At 36.0% G+C, this 24,522-nt stretch overlaps 1 protein-coding gene across 19 annotated transcripts in view; it reads left to right on the top strand.

Annotated features, from left to right (window-relative positions):
• The window catches only part of PDLIM5 (PDZ and LIM domain 5), a 205,560-nt gene that overhangs the window by 16,673 nt on the left and 164,365 nt on the right, over positions 1 to 24,522 (top strand). Inside the window, exon 1 of one of the 19 annotated variants that reach the window (XM_032239573.1) lies at positions 24,126 to 24,149. The exons of the other annotated variants lie outside the window; for them this stretch is intronic. The gene's annotated coding sequence lies outside the window, so the exon portion shown is untranslated. Of the gene's footprint in view, positions 1 to 24,125; positions 24,150 to 24,522 lie in introns of those variants that run through there. 19 annotated transcript variants of the gene reach the window in all.

The raw sequence follows: 24,522 nt of genomic DNA, 5'->3' as shown, positions 1-24,522 counted from the left end.
TATCGGGGACTAAAGGCATGCATCACCACACCTGGCTAATTTTTTGTATTTTTAGTAGAGATGGGTTTTTACCGTGTTATCCAGGATGGTCTCAATCTCCTGATCTCATTATCTGCCTGCCTCGGCCTCCCAAAGTGCTGGGATTACATGTGTGAGCCACCGCACCCAGCCTAAATTTTGTTATTTTTATTGTAAGATGCAGCTTGTTTCCCAGATGCCTTCTGTTTTCATTTCTTTGTGATGTTATGACCTTTTCTACTCTAATAAAGAAATGTTGCATACACATTCAGTAGCTGTTTACAAATTATGCTGGTAACACATTTATTAAAATTTGCCGCAAAGATAAAGTGAGTGTTAGGATGTTTATTCTAGGTCAGATCTGTGGAGCTGAAAAAAGTTTTATAATATGTCTGTTTTTAAAAAGAGTTTTTAGCCAATTGGTTGGTTAATATGCCCAATGGCAAGAATTACAGTTTGTGTCCCTTTTATTATTTTTAGTGGAGGGTGTTTATAAGTTTTAATATGTTTTTCATTTCTGAACTTTCAGAGAGATTACTTGATTAGAGTTAACATCTAGTTTCAGTAAATTCAGATTTTCAACCTTAAACATATTGTAATGGACAAAAATGTCATCAATATCATATAGCTCTAGGTCCTCAGTAGTAGATAATAATGCCTATATTATGAAGTAATAAATTATGTAACTTCATGCTTCATATTTGTATTGGTCTGTTCTCACACTGCTAGTAAAGACATATCAGAGAGTAGGTAATTTATAAAGGAAAGATATTTAATTGACTCACAGTTCCACATGGCTGGGAGGCCTCACAATCAGGATGGAAGTGAAGTCATGTCTTACATGGTGGCAGGCAAGAGAAGAGATCATGTGCAGGGGAACCCACCTTTATAAACCTGTCAGATTTTGTGAGACTTACCCACTATCACAAGAACAGCATGTCAGGGACCTGCCCCCATCATTCAGTTACCTCCCACCAGGTCCCTCCCATGACGTGGGAATTATGGGAGCTATAATTCAATATTTGGGTGGGGACACAGCCAAACCATGTCAGTATTTAAGATCAGCTTTTTATAAATTCAGGGTAACAAGTTTTTCTTTGAGTTTTGGGGAATAGTTGGAAAATACTGCTTTAAAACCAATGTATAAATTACCTGTTATATTAAATATGATAATATAATACACTATAAAGTCTACTTGAGAGATAGTTTTGTAAATGATTTTATCTTAAAATAGTACTTAATTTCTAGCCTTGGTGGGGGGAACTTCAGGTAACCATGAATATATAGTTATGAATGGTCAAATATCTGTAAACATTATATTATTAAAGCTAATATATTGGTATTGTATTTTTTATTGGCTTTTTTCACAGCAGTCTTTTGTGGTATGTTTCTTCCAACATACCACTTTAGGATTACATTTTTAGTGAACTATATTCTACACATTGTTGATTGTAGTTATTACAGGTGCCAGCCCAGGAACAGAATGCCTGTGTGTGGATCCTGGCTCTGTAATTTTCCAGTTGTAATTTACCACTGGTCAAATTATTGAACAGTGTCCCAAGTTACTTACCTGTTAAGTAAGGGTAAAAATATTTACACCATAGGATTGTTGAGAAAATTAAATAAATGAACACTTGTAAGGTTTTTAGAAGTGTGTGGCACACAATAATTACCAAGTTAAGGTAACCTAATAATAACAATGTAAATTATCTTATAATAAGTATATCCTAGTAATATGCAGTTGAAACCGTTTTGAAACTATTATTGAAATAATATTTCTAGATGCCTCATTTCTTAGGTAACATCATCTTTGAAATTCAGTTCTGCTCCTCTTTTTTGAAGGTTTTAATGTAGGATTTTCTAGAAGCACTTTTTAAAATAGACATGTGTGTGCCCACATACACACACACTCTCACACACACCCTGTAGTTTGGATCAAATTACTTATGAATTATCTTCTTTATAGTCAGTATATAATAAATATTTGTTGAATGAGTGGTCCATTTCCTGCTTCCATCTGTCATGATCTGGCATAAACTCTCAAAGAGTTTTGAAAAGAGAGTTGGCACTAGAACTTCCAATTAGACATTCTTTCCACAGTGATTGCCATTCAGTGTAGTTTTTTTTTTTTTTTTTTTTTTTGGTAGATTCTTTTAAAGTAGCATGATGTACAGTATTGCTGGTGATAGGCAGTTGCTCCAGGGAACAGTTTTCTTCTGCAGTGAGGATGAATTTGATTGCAAGAGAGAATATATAAGTAGAATGAATGTAGACTAGATGAACTAGGCAATGTACCTGCCATTTGTACTATTGCTTTCTAGGTGTTTTTGTGATATCAGCTGCCTCTGTGTGGAGGTCTCCATGCTCCTTATCTTGCCATCCTGCATCCCTGGCGGTGGCCAACTGGACTAACATGAGTGCCTGCCCTAAATGCAGCACTTACAGAGAAAGTTAGGAGATTTGTATGTTGTCACACTAGTTACAAGCTTTGTGAACTTCATGAAGTAAATTACAAAATTTAGCAAATCTGAACTTCCGTCATATATTGCTCACTTATTGATTTATTTACTCATTCCACAAATATTTATTCAACATTTATTATATGCGGGACATTGTCCTAGGAACTAAAGAAACAGCAGTGGATAAAACAAAGTATGTGCCCTCTCAAATCTATATTTTAGGGAGGTAAAGAAGATACAATAAACAAAAATAAATGATGATATAATAGTATGGAGCAAAACAGAGAGTTATAGGGAAAGAGTGGCAGTTGTGTGGGGGTTCCATAATTTGTAGAAGGTGAGCAAATAAGGTAACTTTTGAGCAGAGATACGGAAAAAGTTCAGCAATAGTATTCAAGGCAAAGGGTGAAGACCCTGAGGTTTGCTTGGCTTGTTCAAGGAACAGCAAGGCTCCAATGGCTGGAGTAGACAGAATAAGGGGAAGAATGGTAAGAGATGATTCTAGAGAGCTAGAATCTAGAGAAGGTAATTACTTCTCAAGATTAGCTGTGTTAAAATCCTGCACTATGGTTAGTTGATGGGACAGAAGCACTTTTTCCTTGAATTAAAATGAGGCCTTGTCAACATAGTGAGTTTTTTGTTTGTTTTTGGTAAGCAGTAAATATTTTCTCTCAAGTTCGAAATGTCTGCCGATTGCAATGTTGTCTTATTAAGGACTGATGTTAATTATTAATACTATTTGAAGTTTTAAAAGGTTGTAAATAGTGATATTTGCATTCTTGGTACTGTTGTTTGATATGTAGGAAGAGTAACTGTGAATGAGAAGTGGAGTCAGATTAAATACATAGTTCAGTGATAATTTTTATGGATTGGTGACTAATTTATTTTCATTGCCATCATCCTAACAATAATACTCACTTTAAAAATTAAGATGAAATAAAATTACTTTTGTCTTTACACCAAGATTTCAGCTTGAAAATGGAGGCTGAGAAATTTTAGAATCTTTTGGGTGATCATCAAGGTAACGTGCAGATTATTCTAGGCATATTAGCATGTTGAATGTTTTAGCCTGTTTAGGTATTTGTCAAGTAACATTTGAAATTGCTTTTTAAATTTTTCATTCAGAAATCTTTCTTGGGAAACTTTGGTGTCATTCAGAGAATGATCATTAAAGCATTTCATTTATACCCTTTTTTGTTGTTGTTTTTGTTTTCGTTTGAGACAGTCTTGCCCTGTTGCCCAGGATGGAGTGCAGTGGTATGATCTCAGCTCATTGCAACCTCTGCCTCCTGGGTCAAGTGATTCTTCTGCTTCAGCCTCCCAAGTGGCTGCATTACAGGTGTGCGCCACCATGCTTAACTAGTTTTTGCATTTTTGGTAGAAATGGGGTTTCACCATATTGGCCAGGCTGGTCTCAAACTCCTGACCTCAGGTGATCTGCCTGCTTCAGCCTCCCAAAGTGCTGGGATTACAGGTGTGAGCCACTGTGGCTGGCCCATTTATACCTTTTGAAGATAGCTAATTTACCTGGTGACTGGTAGCCACAAACCAATTGTCCTGGCTTCTATTGTAGTCATTAGACTGTTTTTATTACAATTCTGTTTTTTATTTTTAATTTTTAGAGACAGGGTCTTGCTCTGTCACCCAGGCAGGCATGATCACAGCTCACTGTAATCTCCGTCTCTTGGGCTGAAGGGATCCTCCTGCCTCAGCCTCCTAGGTAGCTGGGATTACAGGCACATGCCATCATGTGTAGCTAATTTTTTGAAATTTGTTGTAGAGATGGGGTCTTGCCATTTTGACCAGGTTGGTCTCGAACTATTGGACTCAGGCTGTTCTCCTGCCTTGACCTTGCAGAGTGCTGGGATTATAGGCATGAGCTACTGAAGCCAGTTGAAATTTTCAATAAAAATAGCTAAGTATTTTCTTGAGAAGGCACAGTTTTTCCAAAGAATTTTTCTGATCAACTTTGATTCCTTTTAACACAAGTTTTATTATTGTTAGACAATTATCGAAATTTTCCCAATGAAAAGTTTTATAATGAACTTTATTGCTCTTTGGGTCAATGAAACTTCTGCCCTCCCCTGCTTTTTTTTTTTTTTTTTTTTTTTTTGCCTAAAGGTGGGGAAAGAAATGCTGGAAATTTTCTCTTCAAAGGAGGTTGCTGTATAAAGGAGGGATTTATTCTAACAGAGAACTCCTTTCTAAATTCGGTTTATTGGTAATGCTCTGAATGCCATGCAGATGATATGCCTCTGTAGCCTTGGTAACAGTTTAAAAACTTAATTTTCAGTAATTCTGTTAAGGAAGTATTTTCTTCAACAAAATTTGGGAGTTGATTTAGCAGGCTGTTTAAATACGGTCTTGCATTTGGTTTTTAGATAATTCAGATTTTTTGTAAATACAATGGAGTCTTGAGTTTCATGGTCAAATATGACCTTCCCTAGAAATGATGGTGAGTATTTGCATTAGGGTTAATTCTTTTATAGTCTTTGTTTAAATGAAAATGAAAATAAAAATAAAAACTAGTAGAAAAATTGTAGAATCATGGTTACCAGGGTTAAGGGGTACGGGGACACGGGGAGTTGTTTAATGATTATAGTTTCTGTTTTGCAAGATGAAAAGTTCTATAGTTCTTTTGCACAGCAATGTGAATATACTTAACGTTACTAACTATATATTTTAAAATGGCATACATTTAAAAATGGTTAAGATGGTTAAAAAATAAGAGAAAAATAGTAGCATACTGACCTGGATTTTTAAAAATTACCTCAGGGATTTGTTTAATTATGGTAATATGATTTTTTAACTATATTGAACAGATTTACTAGGATATAACCTCTATATTTCAAGACAGCGTAAAGTTTGTCAGAATTGGCAAATCAACTCCCAGTTCAATAACTCTAAGGCAGTTTTGTTATGCCTTCTCTTAAAAACAAACAATCACTATAAATATTTGGTATATATTTCTCTTAGGTCATTTCAACTATTAGGTAACTCTTGACATTGTATCATTTCTAAACTAAAAACAAATATGTCATAAGTATAATTCATGCCTACATGTCTCAGGAGAATAAAGTATGGATGCACTTGATAATTTAGTATTAACTGTTGAATACTCTGAAACCTGATTCTACACATACATTATTTCTGATTGTGTATTATTTATAATTACAGTATTTTATCTTGGGTAGATAAGAATGTCACTTTGTTTTTAGTTAACCCAAACCTTTCCAATCATTTAAAAGTAAAGCCTAAAGAATTGTTATATTTTTATTAAGTTAGTTCCTTTCTCCCCTTGTCTATTTTTTAAAAATAATTTATAACTAGAGGAGGAAAAACATAAACTTACTTTTTGATTATAAAAAATTATACATGTATATATTCCAATTGAAACTGCATAGGAAACAATGACAACAAAAATCGTAAAAAGAAAACAATAAAACTCCCTACCAAACCTGAAATCCAACTACTGAGGAAACTATTGACATTTTTGTGAATATTTGTAAAAACAGACACTTTACTGACTTTCTTTATGTAACAGTATAGCTTGGATCTTCATCATGAGTATATAAAGAACTTTATCATCCCTTTTTTGGTTGTATGTTGTTCTACAGTGCCAGTTTCATACTTAAGTTTTTTGTGCTTCTATGTAGATAGTTTAGATGTAACAAACAAGGGATACAGGGGCAGGATATCCCAACTCTTGAGAATTTGGTCCCGGGAGCTAGCCATTGTGGGTTCAAAGCACAGTAATAACACTTTCTTGCTGTGTAACCTAGAGTAAGTTATAAAGGTCAAGGTCTCAGTTTTCTTATTTGTGAAATAGTTATTAACAGCATGCCTGTATTATAGAGTTCCCGTGAATATTGAGTTCCTATTTTTGAAGCACTTGGCACATTATCTGGAAGACTATGCCTTATTAATATAAACTTTTTAATGTTATTATGGATTCTATGATTGTTAATATTTTAAGATAGAGATTTAGGTGTTTACTTCAAGCATCTATACATGATCCTTCCCAGCTTCCATGTCTTCAAAAGTTTGTGCATGATATTTTCTTGTGTCTGTTGGTTGGAGATGGGGTGAGGAAAGAGTGGTAGAAATAGGAGGTATAGGATTTAGAGATTTGAATAGAGTTACTATTGGCAGTTATCCATTTTTTTCCAGCCGTATTGCCTTTGGGATATCTTGGGTGGCCTTTGACTATAGCTGCTCTCAGTAGAGCCAGCCCTGCTATATCCTGGAATTTAGGAAATAGTTTTAAAGGTTTTCAACTCAGAGGCAGTAAAAGGGCAATTTAAGTTAATGTGAGTTAGTAAATTTTGGCATGCAGTCCAGCTTGGAGATACACTCCTGTAACCTTACAGAGCATTTTCTTGATTCGTTTGTTTAAATGTTATTAAAGTATTGAAAGTGACCTGTGTTATCTGAGAGACATTCCTTTTTTGAAATTGGCCTTTTTGACTTTTCTCCATGGTTTTCTTTAAAAGTTAAAACTTGGAGGAAAAGAGTAAGACTGTGGCTTTTATTTTTTATTTTAAAGTAGTTTTTAAAGTGGTCAGTAATAGAAGAAATGTAATGAAACAAAAAAGTTAAAATTTGGCTTATGGTTTTAAATATACAGGTGACTTCTAAACCACATGAATTTGAACTGCATGGGTCCATTTGTGTGAGGATTTTTTGCAATAAAAATTATACCAACTGTGCTTGTCTGGCCTGCCTCCCCTTCCACCTCCTTCACCTTTTTTGCCTCTGCTACCCCTGAGACAGTAAGACCAATCCCTTTTCTCCTCCTTAGCCTACTCCACATGAAGAAAGATGACAAGGATGAAGATTCTTTTGCTGATCCATTTCCACTTAATGAATAGTGAATATTTTTTCTCTTCCTTATAATTTTTTTTAAAAAATTATTTCTTTAGCTTACTTTAAGAATATATATAGTATCAACCAGGTGTGGTGGCTCAGGCCAGGTGCAGTGGCTCATTCCAGCACTTTGGGAGGCCAAGGTGGATGGATTACGAGGTCAGGAGTTCGAGACCAGCCTGACCAACATGGTAAAACCCTGTCTCTAGTAAAAGTACAAAAATTAGCCAGGCATGGTGGTGGGTCCCTGTAATCCCAGCTACTCATGAGGCTGACAGGAGAATCACTTGAACCTGGGAGGTGGAGGTTGCAGTGAGCTGAGATCATGCCACTGCACTCCAGCCTGGGTGACAGAGAGACCCCATCTCAAAAAAAAAAAAAAAAGACCAGACATGGTGACTCATGCCTGTAATCCCAGCATTTTGGGAGGGCGGGGCAGGCAGATCATGAGGTCAGGAGATCGAGACCATCCTGGCCAACATGGGGAATGCTGTCTCTACTAAAAATATTTTTTAAAAAATAAGCTGGGCTTGGTGGTAGATGCCTGTAGTCCCAGCTACTAGGGAGGTTGAGGCATGAAAATTGCTTGAACTCATGAGGCGGAGATTACAGTGAGCTGAGATCATGCCACTGCACTACAGGCTGGGTGACAGTGTGAGACTCAGTCTCAAAAAAAAAAAAAATATATATATATATATATAATGCCAAATACATGTTGACTGTTTATGTTACCATTAAGTCTTTTGGTCAACAGTAGGCCATTAGTGGTTAAGTTTTTAGGGAGTCAAAAGTTATACATGAATTATCAACTGCATGGGGTTGGGTGTCGGCACATCCTACCCCCATGTTGTTCAAGGGTATTTATAAAATTTTATTTTAGTATAGTCTTTCATGAGCCTCCTTAAAAGTCAATGTAAAGTTATTAATCAAGGAAATACATATTCAACTTATCATGACATCATTTTTTTTGTAGTATAATTTAAAATAGCATTTGATTTTGTGACTGCTAATTTTTATGTCTATTTATTTTACTTTTGATACGAAGTTAGGCACATAAGTTAAAGGAAGTTATTGTGATCAGTAGAAAATGGTTTAAAGTACTATTACAAACATACAGGTCATGGTGAAGCTCAGTTAGGCTTGAATTAGGCTATAAGCAGCAATGTTAGGCCACTTGCTGAAATATACAGAATCAGTGATTTTTTAAGACAGTGCTGTTTTTCATTACAAAATTTTTTGTTTGTTTGTTTAAATGAATTTGGGTTCTATCAAAAAGAAAGTAGGTATAGTTTTTTTTAAAGACATGGTCTTGCTCGGTCACACAGGCTGGAGTGCAGTGATGCTATCACAGCTCATTGCAGCCTTGACCTCCTGAGTTCAAATGATCCTCTCGCCTCAGCCTTATGAGTAGCTGGGACCACAGTCATGTGCCACCAGGGCCACATAATTTTTTTGTTTGTTTGTTTGTTTTTGGTAAAGATGGGCATCTCACCATGTTTTCCAGGCTGGCCTCAAACTCCTGGGCTCAAGCAGTTCTCCCACCTCAGCCTCCCAAAGTGCTGGGATTACAGGCATGAGCCACTGTGCCAGGCCTGTTTTTCATTTTGTAAAACACACCAAAACCACTATTTCAGTACTTTTTTCCCCCTTACTCAGTTTTTACAAGGAGATCTTTGATATTTTTTTCTGTTTCTTTTTCTTTTCTTTTCTTTTCTTTTTTCCTTTTGAGACAGGGTCTCACTCTTGCCCAGGTTTGAGTGCAGTGGCGCAATCATGGCTCACCATGGCTTTGACCTTCCAGGGCCTCAAGCGATCTTCTCACTTCCTCCTCTCAAGTAGTTGGGACTACAAGCCCATGCCACCGTGTGCACCATCAGCCTGGCTGATTTTTATATATTTTTAATAGAGCTGGTGTTCTGCCATGTTGCCCAGGCTGGTCTCAAACTCCTGAACTCAAGCGATCTGCCTGTCTTGGCCTCTCAGTGTGCTAGGATTACAGGCATGAGCCTCTGCACCTCGCCAGAGATCTTTGTATATTGGATTGTTTTCAAGGCAAACCATGATGAAAAACTAAATCATTCTTAGATTATTCTCTTATATTTTAAGATATACATGAAATATGGACATAGGTAAAATATTCTATCATGCGATCTTTTTAACATGCTGCTTCTTTATCTCTTCTCAACCGTATTGTCATCATTTTATGGTGTTTGCTTTGATCCTGATTTTTTAATCTTGGCAGAATTTTACTGGCAAAAGTTGATGTAAATCTAATTTTCAAGGTTCTGTATAACATTTTCCACTGCCTTTCACTAGCTTTCAATTATTTTTGCTCCTGGAGAAAATATCACTAGGAGGAGGAGAGAGAAGGAAAAAGTTAAGGGTTTGAAAGGAGCCTAGAGCTAAAAAGCTCATTTAATAGAAGATCACTAAATCAGCAGTTGTCTTTTATATTTAATTCTTTGAAAAAATGTTTTAAATATAACTTCTTTTACTCACCATGACTACTTTTTAGGTAATTGTGGACCATAGAGAATATACATAAGATTGCTAGTGTTAAGTAATTCTAGATCATGAGTAATTTATACATCTTAATTTTCATTATTTTTTCCTAAAAAGTAAGATATGGTAAACATTACTTGAGTTATCTGTGTCTTCTATTGAAACCTACCATTAAGGTCTTGATTTGGGAATTAAATGAGTCAGAGTCCAGTTAGGAAAACAAAAACGCTCCAGATGTTTTCAACAGGAAATTTTATTACAAGGCATTGGTAAAATGGGTTTTGGTAGAGCAGAGAAATCCAACAGGATATATGGGTATATGGTGGGGGCAATCTAGAGATAAGCAACAGCAGGTAACCACTGCCACCCTTAGGGACCCAGAAAGACGATGGGAAGAAATGGTGTTCCGGAACCCAAATGCTGGGTCTTTCTGGCAGAAGTGAAACCTGCAAAGAAGGCATAGGTCAGGAGCTGGGACTACAGAGCCAGGGGCTGATTGATGAGAGGTGAAACCTTAGGGAAGATACAGAAAGGGAGAGAAATACCAAGGCTTTTCCTCCCTCATTCTACCCTTCAGACCTCTGGCATTGCTTCTTATTGGTGGGACCTGTCCACAAACCAGACAGAGGAAGAGAGCCTGGGGAATGTAGTTCTCTGTCACACAGAGAGAGCAGGGAAAAGCTGGGAAAAGATGTGAGTGAGGAGACAGCTGTCAGCACAGACAATACAAAAGAGGTTGACTTCCCCCCACTCCCAAAACTGATAATGTTAGTGCTTTTGTATTTTAAACACTCCTCTTCCCTCATAGCTCAAGATTCCTTGTGTAAGAAGGAAATAATTATAATGTACGTGGTTTTGGTTTTTATGAACCTTGATATTAGATTATACTAAGCTGTTATTATATAGCATTTTCTGTGCATATTTCTGCCAGTCTCTGCATTTTTATTGTGTATGTGTTTTTGGATACACAAAAATTTATTTTCATTTGTTCAGATCGTTTCCTTACATTTTTAAATATCTGAAAATATTAGGTATTTTCATTGATATATTTAATAAGTATCCTGTCATTTGCTTTTTCTGAGTTTTCAGTATTTTCAAACTCTGGAATTCATTTGGAATTAATTTTTGTGCGGGGTTGATGCATTATCTTAATGCTGATTAAGACAGCTATTCCAGTTTTTTTTGTTGTTGTTGTTTGTTTGTTTGTTTGTTTTAAGACAGAGTCTTGCTCTTCGTCAGACTGCAGTGCAGTGGTACGGTTTTGGCTCACTAGAACTTCCAACTCCCTGTTTCAAGTGATTCTCCTCCCTCAGCCTCCCGAGTAGCTGGGGTTATAGGCACGTGCCACCCTGCCCTGCTAATTTTTGTATTTTTAGTAGACACAGGGTTTCATTATGTTGGTCAGGATGGTCTCAATCTCCTGATCTCATAATCTGCCTGCCGCGGCCTCCCAAAGTGCTGGGATTAGTGTGAGCCACTGTGCCTGGCCATTATTCTAGTTTTTAAAGCTTACTTATGCTTTGAGAAATCTTGGTCTTTTCTCCCTAATGTCAAGTCTGTGCTGGATTTCTTTAAATTTGGTACCAATCTATAGTAATATTCTAAATTTTATTTAAAGTATTATGTCTTCTACTTCCTTAATAAGGTACTTCTATTTTTAATCATCTGTGAAGTGGCTATCCTAAGATATTTTACCTCCTTATTTTAAAAATTAAAAAGTCTAGCTTATCATGTTGTGATTTGGGTTATTTTTTATTTTTAAAGAGACAAGGTCTTGTTCTGTCACCCTAGTTGGAGTGCAGTGGTGCGATTATAGCTCACTGTAGCCTTGAACTCCCGGGGCTCAAGTGATCCTTCTGCCTCAGCCCCCAAAGTGTTGGGATTACAGGTGTGAGCCATTGCATCCAGCCCAATTTTGGTTAAGTTTAAGACTTTTTGAGATTAACTAATAAATATCTCCAAGTTCAATATTGTCTTGTGCATCTCTGTTATTTGCTTTTTATGTGCAAGTCTGCAAAGAGCTGTCCTCATTTTCATTTTTTAAGTTACTTAAGTTTTGGGAGAATGAAATGACTGTTCAGTAATGAGTGACTAATAATAAGTTTTCGACTTTGCTTTTTTAAATTAGTTGCTGTAATTATATTAACCTGGTAATTTTGGTATGGATCATTATGTAAATTTAGTAGATGGGCTGGGCATAGTGTCTCATTCCTGTACTTTCTCGCACTTTATGAGGCCAAGGCAGGAGGATTGCTTGAGTTTGAGACCAACTTGAACAACATAGTGAGACCCTGTCTCTATAAAAAATTTAAAAATTAGCTGAGCATGGTAGTGTGCGCCTGTAGTCCCAGCTACTCAGGAGCCTGAGGTGGGAGGATTGCTTGAGCCCAGCGGGTTGAGGCTGCAGTGAGCCATGATTGTGCCACTGCACTCGAGCCTGGGTGACAGACCAAGTCCCTGTCACTAACATAAAATTAAATAAAGAAAAAAATGTAGACAGGGAAGTAAAAGCCAAAATGTTTTGATTAAAAATTATTAACTCTTTTTTATTCCTTGGTAAATTTATTGACTTGTGTTGAGGATGTTGGACTCTGAAAATATCTAAGTTAGAGAGGAAATCACTTGTATTTGCTTCTAAAGTGTAGTATGTTATATGACAGAATGGTTAACTTAGCCCTTTAGGATATGTTTAAAAGTGGCGTATTTATCAGAAAAAGTAGCCTCTCAAAATTAGTTTCAAAATAAGAGACTGGTTTTTAATTTCCTTCTGATCATAATTTTTAATTTTGGTGTAACTAATATTAATTGAAGACATGTTAAAACAAACTTAAAATTTTTAATGTGGAAATTTTCAACACGTATATAATAATATGTAATAAACCCAGTGTACCCATCACTGAGGTTCAAAAGTACATGACCAGTTTTATTTTCCAACATAAGACACTCAGTGTTCTCATTTCCCTGACTGTCATTCATAAGTATATATACATATATGGTTTGTTGTTGTTGCTGTTTTTGAGACGGAGTCTCCCTCTACAGCCCAGGCTAGAGTGCACTGGCGCCACCTGGGTTCACTGCAACCTCCACCTCCCAGGTCCTGGTTCAAGCAGTTCTCCTGCCGCAGCCTCCCGAGTAGCTGGGATTATAGGCACGTGCCACCATGCCCAGCTAATTTTTGTATTGTTAATAAAGACGGGGTTTCACCACGTTGGCCAGGCTGTTCTTGAACTCCTGACCTCGTGATCCGCCTGCCTCAGCCTCCCAAAGTGCTGGAGCCACACGTATATGTTTATAATTATTTTTAAAAGTTTGTTTGAATCAGGACTCAAATAAAGTCCATACTTTTGGATAGTTTGTAAATGTCTTAAATCCATTTTAGTCTATAAATTTCTCTTCCATAGTTTTATTTCTTGCAATTTATATTAAAGAAACTCGGTCATTTGAATTAGATAAAATAATTTTTTTGAGAGATAATTTTAATATAGAAAAATAGAGATGGTTCAACATAGTGTTTTACAGATTTGTCATTTGTTTACTGTTTGTGATTATTGCCATATCCCAGATATGCCGTTTGCTTACTACTTTCATGATTATTACCCTGCTTTTAAAATTAAAATATATACTTGATTATCATTCTAATCTTCACATTTATGGAATCATGGATTTGACGTCTTTGTTATATTTATCTTAGTACAGTTCTTTATTCATGTACCGTATAAAGTAATCCTGACCACATATTAGGAAATGCTGACTTAATATTAATGCCTCCTCTTCTTTTTATTCCTCCGCTCACCTGTCGTGTTGAAATTTAATCAGTTACCCCAAGAGAGACCAATTTGAAACCTTAGATATGTTTCTGCATGTCTCCAGAAACAAGGTACATTCTGTGCAAAGTATGGTTTTACTAGCAACCTGTTAGTGAAGTGTGTTACCAATCTGAGATCATGATTCAGCCAGCTCAGCATATTTATCTTTCAGGTTCAAATTCCATTACGTGTGACATGTAATTTTACAGGGGAACAAATAAAAACAGGACCTTGCTTCTGGATTCTCATTGAAATAATCAGTTTTTTGTTGATAAATAGAATTAAGTAACAACTGAAAACATTTTTCCTTCTGTTTTAGAGAAAGTTAAGTTTGAAGATGATGAAATTAAGAAAGCGAATTTTTAAGAAGTTTTAAAAGTTAAATAATTTGAAAATATGAACTTGGGAGGCAAATAGAATTATTAATTTACTTTGTATGGATCATTATGTATAACTATGTTACATATATGGATTATCTTTGTTTATGTGTCAAAATAAATATTCCAAAAATAACTTAAGAAAACTCTTTTACATGCATTCTTAGTTGTATCTCATGTCACTCTACAAGGAATTATCATCCTCATTTTACAAACTAGGAAGCTGAGGGGAGCCCAATGAAATCACTTGGTTTGACCATAGGTACACAGCCAGTTAGAGGAGATATTAACAATCATGTAGGGATTTGTCTTATACTCTAGTAAAAGGGCACTGGGTTTGAAGTTGGATGTTCTGGACCTAGTGCTATTTACTACCTTAGCTATATAAGCTTGTATAACTTATTTCAGATCATTAGGTTACTGTTATGCAAATACTATAATGGGGGATAATAGAGTACCATGGGAGTTTTGTAGAGTAGTTACAGTTGTTTGAGATACACACACACAGAGAGAGAAAGAGAGAGAGAGAGAGAGAGAGAGAGAGAGAGAGAGAGTGAGATGGGGAGCCTCTATATTGGAGTAATTGGACAATAAGTTGTCATGGGTAGCTTTATTGAAACCTCATGTGGACTAGTCACATAGCTACATAGAAAGGGAGCGTAGATGGATTTGAAGGGACTTTCTTCCATCATGTGTGTTTCTGATATTAAGAGGACAGGTGTTGGGAAGGAAAGGAGGGGAAGGGGAAAAGAGAAACTAATGTTTTGAGAACAGAGTCACAAGTCAAATGCATGCCTAATGATTATCTATTACTTGATAGACACTAATGATGATAATCTTTATAAGAACAGAAGAAAGTATAGATCTCTACTTTTTCCTATTTGGCTCTTGTCAAATTCTGCTTCTCTTCTGTTCACCCATCCCTTCTAGATTCTAAGTTCATTTCTCGTGTGCTTTCACCATTTACTCGTGTTAGCACTGTAGGATCCTGACTGCAATATGTCTCCCTTTGGTTACATATATTATTGTACTGCAGCTATGTCATCAAGCAATATAATTAAATAGTCTATAAGTAAAAGTATTTCACACACTGCATGGCCAATGTAACATATATGTAGTTAAGAAATTATATGAAGTGAGCGAACCACATGGAGTTCTGTTTAGTTCATAAATGGAGTCTCATTCTATTGCCAGGCTGGAGTGCAGTGGGGCGATCTTGGCTTGCCGCAACCTCTGCCTTCTGGTTCAAGCAATTCTCCTGCCTCAGCCTCCCAAGTAGCTGGGACTACAGGCACACACCACCACGCCCAGTTAATTTTTGTAATTTTAGTAGAGATGGGGTTTTACCACGTTGGCCAGGATGGTCTCCATATCTTGACCTTGTGATCCACCCATCTCCCAAAGTGCTGGAATTATAGGCATGAGCCACTGCGCCTGGCCATAAACCTTATCCTTAAGAAGTATTATCTCCAGTGGCTCATTTTTGCTTTAAAACAATATGAAATCATGTGACATCAGTGTTGGGAAAGATCAATCAATTACAAATTGGGACTCAAGATGAGGAGGAGGCCTCAAAGGCCCTCCTCAAGTTCAGGAAGGCTGAACTTGGGGAGTCAGTGCATTTCTTTGAGATCCCTTAGATGAGTCCTGTGCATCTAAGTTCTGCCACCAGGATGTTAGTTACAATTCTTATGTTCTAGCCACTCAGTACAGATTTGTGGGTTATCATCTCTGAACATCTAGCTTAGTATTAGCATTTCCTTCCTCAAAATAGTGTATACATTTTTCTTTTTTTGTATTTGGAGACATAACCAAATAATAAAGGATTCTATTAAAGGTAAAGATCCTTTAGCTTTTGATAAGTCAGGCAAAGTTTTATATGTAGCCTCTACATAAACACTTTCTTCTTATATATAGGTTAAGGCTCAGGAGATAAGAGAAGGATCTTTTGTGAGTTGGGAACATTGATGTATTAGACTATAACTGACCTCTGTAGACTGAAATGCTGAAGTGTCTTTTCTCATAGAAAGTTTTGGGTGACAAACCCTGCAATTTGCCTATCAGGTACTTTTTATCCCCTTTTTTCTTACTAGAAGTACTATACTTTCTTGAGGGTGGTAGCGTGCCAACCTAGGCGACTTGCCTTAGTAGACTCCTTGCAGTGTAGTCTAAGTGGTATTTACTAAGGAATATTTCTTTTCCCCTGAGTCAGGTGTTCTTCTGTTCCCTTTTGATTTCCTTCTTCCTGTCTGGGAAGTGAACACGATACTTGGAATTTCTTGCCACTATATGTGATAATAAAGTAGATGAGGCCAGGTGTGGTGGCTCATGCCTGCAATCCCAGCACTTTGGGAGGCTGAGTCAAGAGAATTGCTTGGGGCCAGGAATTTGAGACCAGCCTAGTCAACAGAGCAAGACCCTATCTCTACAAAGAATTTAAAAAATTAGCCACGTGTGGCGAGGCATGCCTGTAGTCCCAGCTACTTGTGAGGCTGAGGCAGGAGGATCACTTGAGCCCAGGAGTTCAAGGCTGCAGTGAGCTATAATCATGCCATTGCACTCCAGCCTGGGTTACAGAGTAAGACCCTAGCTCTTAAAAAATTAAAATAAAAAGTAGATGAAATCTATGTACATGGGTGGCTGAAGAGAAAGAAGGAAGAAATCTGAGACAATGATGCCATTGTGGAGGTGCCCTGGGCTGGTTTCTTTTATACTTCTCTTTACTTGAAGAAAAGAACAACTATTCTTTTTGGGTTTTCTGCTGTTGGCAGCTGAATATTACCGTAATTTTTTTGCCAAAAAATATTTTGTTACACTATGTTATATCACAGCCTTGTTATTAAAAGGTATCAGTACTGCCCCTCCGTCCGCTATATAGATTTTGTCAGTAGACTTGACCAGTGAAGAATTTGACCAGCTGGGATGAAGAAGTTATGAGAAAAAAGCTTAATTTCTATGTAATTTGAGCATAATACACCATCAAGAATCAAGTGATTCAAGATCTCTGTCCGCCTGAGCAATAAGTTGAAGAAAACTTTGCATCCAGATATGTTCTTACATTTACGGTTAGGTTTCTGTGTATAGTTAGCAGCTTTCACACCTCTTGCAGCGTGGCCATTCCTTAAGAGATGAAAGACATTGAGACAGATGGCATATTGCATATATCCTAAAAGTCACTGTGTTTCTCCTTGTCAATATTAGCCTGCCCATGCTCCCTGTAAAATACTCATTAGGAATGGAGACTCCATTGTGTTTATTGGTAGCATGGTACAAGTGTTGAGGAATTGCTTTCTTGTCTTTGTGTACCACAGAATCATTCCTATAGTGGTGGTGGGAGTATTCAGGCATTTGTGTGCTTGTGGATAGGCTATTTGTGTTTCTTGAGAAACTTAAGAGGGTGTAGAGGAGTCCCTGGAACAGTGTTTCTTCATTTACCTATATTGGAATTACCTGAATATCTTAGTAAAAACACGGATTCTTGTTCCTTATTGAAGATTTACCGAATTAGCATAGTAGGGCCAAAGAGTGGGTCTTAACAAGCAGTACACGTGATTTAAGGACACAGACGTTTGAGAAATACTGTTTTTGAGCCTTCCTAGATTTTCCCAACCTCCCACACAAAGTCTTTAAGTTGTGCATTTGTGTTAATATTAGTACTGAATTAACCCGTTCCTTTTGGTGAGTGCATCTTTCATTACAGACATTTGTTGTTGACACTGATGCAGCCTAGTTTGCCAAATGGTGGTTCCACATGTGAAATCAACACGTTGATTTTATGTGAGTGGTTTTTTTTTTTTTTTTTTTTTTTTTTTTGAGACAGAATCTCGCACTGTCACTTGAGCTGGAGTGCAGTGGCATGATCTCAGCTCACTATAGCTCCATCTCACTATAACTCACTATAATCCCCATCTCCTGGGTTCAAGCAATTCTCCTGCCTCAGCCTCCCAAGTAGCTGAGATTACAGGTGCTCGCCACCACGCCCAGCTAATTTTTTGTATTTTTAGTAGAGATGGGATTTCACTATGTTGGCCAGGCTCATCTCAAACTCCTGACCCTCTTGATTCACCCTCCTCGGCCTCCCAAAGTGCTGGGATTACAGGTGTCAGCCACTGTGCCTGGCCCATGAGTGTTTAATGTTTGTAGAAAGTACTTTTCTTGGATTAGTTGATATTCTTGAATTGAAATGATGTTTTTAAATAAATAGCCACAGAGCTGTTGTTCCTCTAATGGTGCTTATATGATGTTTAAGATTCATATTTAGGTTTTCCAGCAATTTTTATTACTTCCATTTTATTGGGAAAATCTTTTTTCTCCTTTCAAAGGTGTTAACTTTTTAGTCACAGTTTCCTAAAGCTCTTTATAAATGGAAAAATAATTTTAAAAATAAATTGTATGATATTCTTTAACTTGCTTCTACTTTGAGTAGTTTTTAAAAATGAGTGTCACTTCTAAATCATACCTTTGTGTTTAAGTGCATACCATAAGTAGCCATGGAACGAACATCTTTTGTTATTTTTTGATACAAAAATTTTACTTCCAAGTGAAATACATAACTAAACACATCTTTATAGTAACCTGATTCTGTACCTATTTAAAATAGAACACTACACATTTTAAAGTGTTCCTACATTTTGAGTCAGGTCTTCAGCAATGCCAGTTGCAGTTTAGCCAGGTGTTTTTGAGGGCTCCAGGTTGAGCATGTGTTTTGCTTTCTCTTCCACCCTCTTGTTTATTGGGCTTAGTCATCATAAAGTGCTTCAATCTTTTCTAAAGCAAATGCCATAAAGAATCTGCCTCACAGGCAATTATTTCTCCATGAGTAAGGTGAGGTAACAGTACTAAGGAAGTGAAGTCAGCTGGGAGTACAGCTCATCTCCTTTTATGGAAAGTAATTTTGCAGGAAGAATTACTTAGTATGCCACCCATTAACAAGCATTCCAGAAGATGCTTCTTTTGAAATGGTCATAAAGGTGTGTTTTCTTCTTTTAATGCAATACAATTAGCACTAGAAGATTTGGCAGTCTTTCATTCTTGGGTAGTATTTGGGCCCTCTTTAATAGTATATTGTCTCTCTCTAGTCATGGGGGAATAGAATGGCTAATTGAGACAGTAGCTGTCCTAGCAGCTGTGAACCAGGCCTATGTCAGCCTGGAACACTTTGTCCCTGGTTCTGGAACTTTATAGGCTGTAGGAATGTCTGACGGATTATCTTAGGTTATACAACATGCAGTTCTTTGGAATGCATATACATGAATATTATACATGCTTTGGATAGACAAATTGTATTTGAATACTGAGTAGTATATAAATGATGAACATTTTAGAGCTTGACTATCAGGCAGTTAAAATTTGTTGCTTTATGGTTTCGTCATAATAAGATCCTTACCAATTAGGTGCAGAATAGTCATAATATTGAATAGTATCTGGTAATATCTCTTTTATCATATATATATATATATAAATGTTTATCTAAAACTTAAGGTTTAATGATATTTATACAATATTAAAACAGTATAGGAGTATACAAAATATAAAGCCCAGCACAGTGGCTCACACCTGTAATCCTAGCACTTTGGAAGGCCAAAGTGGGAGAATTGCTTGAGCCCAGGAGTTCAAGACCAGCCTGGGCAATGTAGGAAGACCCCCATCTCTACAAAAATTAAAAAAATAAAACAAAAAATAAAAATAAAATTTTTTCAGCCTCTTTCAGCCTTCCTCCTTCCCATATATAATCTTTTCAGCATTTTTGTCTTCATTTGGATGGTCTAGTGTGCACCAGCTTCCCCCACAAATACATGTTGTTCTGCAGCTTTCTTTTTTTTCTTTAATAAATATCATGGGTATATGTCCATGTCAGTACATATAGACATTTATCATATGGATGTAACATAATTTATGCATCAAAATTTCTGCTGATATTATAAATATTCTTTATATCCAGGAATTTTAAAATGAATATTTTTGTGGGGTTTTTTGCTTAATATGCATCTTTATGTGGCTATAAATAAAAAATCAAATATGAAATGTGGTATAATCTTATTGAGTATAATAATTTATATGCAAATTTCAGTTAAAATTAATAAACTATTTGAAAATACCCTAAACATTTTTGTCAACAGTGACTAAAATATTGTAAACTCTGTTTATGAATGTTTTCTATATACTTGTTTCTGTATAAAGTAATACTCTAATGATTTCAGATTGCATTATAAATATTTTAACCCTTGACATCTGCAAATATGCTTTCTATTCAGTTCTTCTCAAAATTAAAATTGAAATAAGCTTATTAAAGACATAAATAAAAAAAGTAGTATTATATTTCATATACTATATATTATTTATTCGTATTACTGAAAATTACTGATTATATCTTTCTACATAGCAGTAGAAAAAGAAATGGTTTGGCGACTCACAGGACTTGATGGTCAAATTAAGGTATTTTATATATTGCATGTGTTCTCACTTTAAAACTTTTCTTTAGTTTCTTATTACTCTGTTTTATGTAGGTTGATACTAAAATGAGTCAGCATTTCTGATAATTGTATAAATGTTAAATGATAGCAAAAGTCAATTTAGGATTAAACAAAAATTGTTGTGGCTGATCTGCTAATCACATAATCCAAATGTGAATTGAGAGATGATTTAAGAAGTTTAATGATACTTTTAGATGACAGTTTTATAAATTACAATGTTAACTAATTCAGTAAATTAATTTGGGTTTACCCAGAAGAGTGTAGGAGTGCTTTCTTTTCTCTTTACTTTTTATTTTTATTTTTTGTTTTTTGAGAGGGAGTCTCACTTTGTTGCCCATGCTAGAGAGCAGTGGCAGGAGCTTGGCTCACTGCAATCTCTGCCGATTCTCCTGCCTCAGGCTCTTGAGTCTCTGGGATTACAGGCATGTACCACCACACCCAGCTAATTTTTTTGTATTTTTAGTAGAGACAGGGATTCGCCCTGTTGGCTTGGCTGGTCTCAAACTCCTGACCTCAGGGGATCTGCTGGCCTTGGCCTCCCAAAGTGCTAGGATTATAGGCATGAGCCACTGTGCCCGGCAGAAGTGATTTCTTAATACATCTTTCGGTTCCAAGACCGGTTACTTTTATACTGTTAGGTGAATGTGAATTTTATACTATAGTATTAAATGACTGTATACCATTGTTTCTTATACAACTTTATTTGTCAGAAAATTCATTATACCCTACCTCTATCATAAACCAACATGTCTATTCCCATTGGGAATTTTCACATGCTATTGTAGACCTTGTTTGTGTTTACTAACAGAAATCTTTGATATATTAATTGAGAGATACAGTCACTATTTAATGGTGGGAAAACTGGTGATCATCACCTTATTGAAAGCCAAATGTTGATTCTGACTGCTAAGGGGATTAATTTAACTGGCATCTAGCATTTGTGCTTTAAAGAAGAAACTTAACCTTCTTCTAAGCTTTTGAGGTATTCAGGCATTTGATTAAATCATTTCTTTACATAAATTTTTAACTCTGACATTGATTATCCTTATCTAATATTTTAGAGTTAACATTATAAAACCTTTTACTATTTCCAATTCTATTTAAACCCTGGGACAGTTTCCCTTTCTTTTTGGACAGAGGACAAATTGAATATTGAATAATCTCTTTGGAATGTTATCTTTATGGCCTTGTTAACTTGCTGAATTCATCACTTGCATATTATATTGCTATTCTTTCATGCCTTTGGAGATTTTCAATGAAAAGTAAGTTTCACAACCTTTACAACTGAGAAACTTCAGCTGTGTTTATTTTCCTACAGCATTGTTAGATGAATGTGCATTTTATCACCTCTAACTCATTGAAGCTAGGGATTTCTTATGCCAGAATCAGATAAAGGAAGAAATATCATTTTTATAATATAATAGAGATCTTTAGCCTACTTTAAAATAGTCTCTCTTTATTTTTAAATAATAGTTTAAATTGACACATCATAATTCTACACTTACGGAGTACAATTTGATGTTTTGATATATGTAAATAATGTGGAATGGTTAATGCAATCTAATTAACATATCCCTCGACCTCAGTTACTCATCTTGTTTCTTTGGTGAAACATTTGAAGTTTGTTTTCTTAGTTTTTTCAAATATACTTTATTATTGACTAATAGTCATCCGGCTGTGCTATAGGTCTCAAAACTTATATCTCCTCTCTGTCTGAAATTCTGTATCCTTTGACCAATAACTTCCTATTCCCTCCCCTCAATATCCTTCTTTAAAAGTAATTTGTATAATAGTTAATACTCAAATACATTCTTTCGGCTTTAAGAATTGTTTTTCTTTTCCTATTTCCCATTGGTTAAGGGTTAAGAGAGGACCAATTTAAATTTATGAAGCAAGATCTTCAATGTGTTTGCTAGCTTGAAAGATACTCCACATTTTTATTTTAAGAGAATGTGTTGGAATTAACTGAGTTTGTGTTAAATTATGCTTTCTCTCTTTTATTTTTCTTCCTCTCCCCATCCTTCTTCCTCTCTTTTTGATTGAAATGAATTTATTAGGATCATCTACATGCAGTGTGCATGCACTGTGGAAGTTTTTAAAATTTAGATGAAGTTTACATAACATAAACTTAACCATTTTAATGTGTATACTTTGGTGGCATTTTGGTGTATTCAGTATTGTGCAACCACCTCTATCTAACTACCAAATATTTTCATTACTGCAAGAGGAAACTTGGTACCCATTAAGCATTTACTCCCCATTTCCCCTGGCAACCTCTAATCTGTTTTCTGTCTTTATGGATTTACCTATTCTGGGTATTTCATATAAATAGAATCATACAATATGTGTCCTTTTATGTCTGGCTTTTTTCACTTATCATAATGTTTTTGTGGTTCATCTTTATTACAGCATAGTGTCAGTCTTACTCCTTTTTATTGCACACCAGTATTCCATCATGTCATCATTTGTTTATTCATTCATTAGTTGGTGATCATTTAGGTAGTTTCTACTTTTTTGCTGTTGTGAATCCTGCTACTGTGAACATTTGCATACACTTTTTTGTGTGGACGGATGTTTTCATTGCTATTAGGTATAGGCCTAGGAGAGGAATTACTGGGTCATGTGGTAATTCTATGTTTTACTATTTAAGGAACCATGAGACTATTTTCCAAAGTGGGTGCACCATTTTACTTCCCACCAGCAGTGTATGAAGGCTACACTTTCTCCACATAACATGGCAACACTTGTTATTGTCTGTAGTCATCTTGGTGAGCATGAAGTGGTGTCATTATGGTTTTATTGGCATTTTCTTGGTGGCTAATAATACTGAGCATCTTTTTATGTGCCTATTGGACATTCGTATATCTTGTTTGGAGAAATTGCTATCTGGATCTTTTACCTGTTGAAAAATTGTGATATTTATCTTTTTATTGTAGAATGGTAAGTTTTTTAAAACCATATTCTAGATACAAGTCCCTTTTCATTTAGATGATTCTTTCATTCTATGGATTATCTTTTCATTTTCTTGATAGATTTTATTTATTTATTTTTTGAAGCAGAGTCTCACTCTGTCATTCAGGGTCTAGAGTACAGTGGTGAGATCTCAGCTCACTGCAACCTCGGTCTCTGAGCTTATTATGTGATCCTACCACGTCAGCCTGTTGAGTAGCTGGGACTACAGGTACATGCCGCCATGCCTGAATAATTAAAAAAAAAATTTTTTTTGGTAGTGATGGAGTTTCATCATATTGCCCAGGTTAGTCTCAATGACCCTTTTAATCACTGAAGAATATTCAGTTTCTTGAATTTATGATAATACTTAAAACTCTATGCCATAAAAATGATAATTTAGTATTATAAAAGCTACTGCTTTAAATATCCTGCAGCCTTCTTTGTTAATTTCCTTAGGATAAACCAAGACTTTTGGCCCCAAGTATAATTATTGGGGCCAAAAGTTTATGTATTTTTGATTATTGCTAAAATGCCCTCAAGAAAGATTATACTGCAGCAGTAGGAGCATTTGAGAGAGTCCAAAAATGTTTATACATGTACATTTTCTATAGACTATTGTAATCTGCTTTCTCATTGTATACATTAGGTTTTGACTACATACTTACCTTGACTCCAGACTACTTTCATATCTTACAGGTTGGCATAACTTTTCTGTCCCTCTAATACATGTTTCTCATATATTGCTAAGCCTTTTTTTTTTTTCCAAGACAGGCTCTCACTGTGTCACCCAGGCGGGAGTGCAGTGGTGTGATTGTAGCTCACTGTAGCCTTTCCTTCCTGGGTTCAAGTGATCCTCCCACTTCAGCCTCCCAAGTAGTAGGGACTGTTGGCATGCACTACCACATGCGATTAATTTTTTTCTTGTTATTTTTTTCCTGGAGATGGAGTCTTGCTCTGTTACCCAGGCTGGTCTCCAACTCCTGGCTTCAAGCAGTCCTCCCATTTTGGCCTCCCAAAGTGTTGGGATTGTGAGCTTGAGCCACTGTGCCCAGCCAAGACTTTTATAGCT

The sequence above is a fragment of the Sapajus apella genome, unplaced genomic scaffold (genome assembly GCF_009761245.1).
Source record: "Sapajus apella isolate SASKATOON/1434 unplaced genomic scaffold, GSC_monkey_1.0 scaffold45, whole genome shotgun sequence".
NCBI lineage: Eukaryota > Metazoa > Chordata > Mammalia > Primates > Cebidae > Sapajus > Sapajus apella.
The sequence above is the reverse complement of the archived record's forward strand: the minus strand, read 5'-3'. Positions and strand labels throughout refer to the sequence as shown.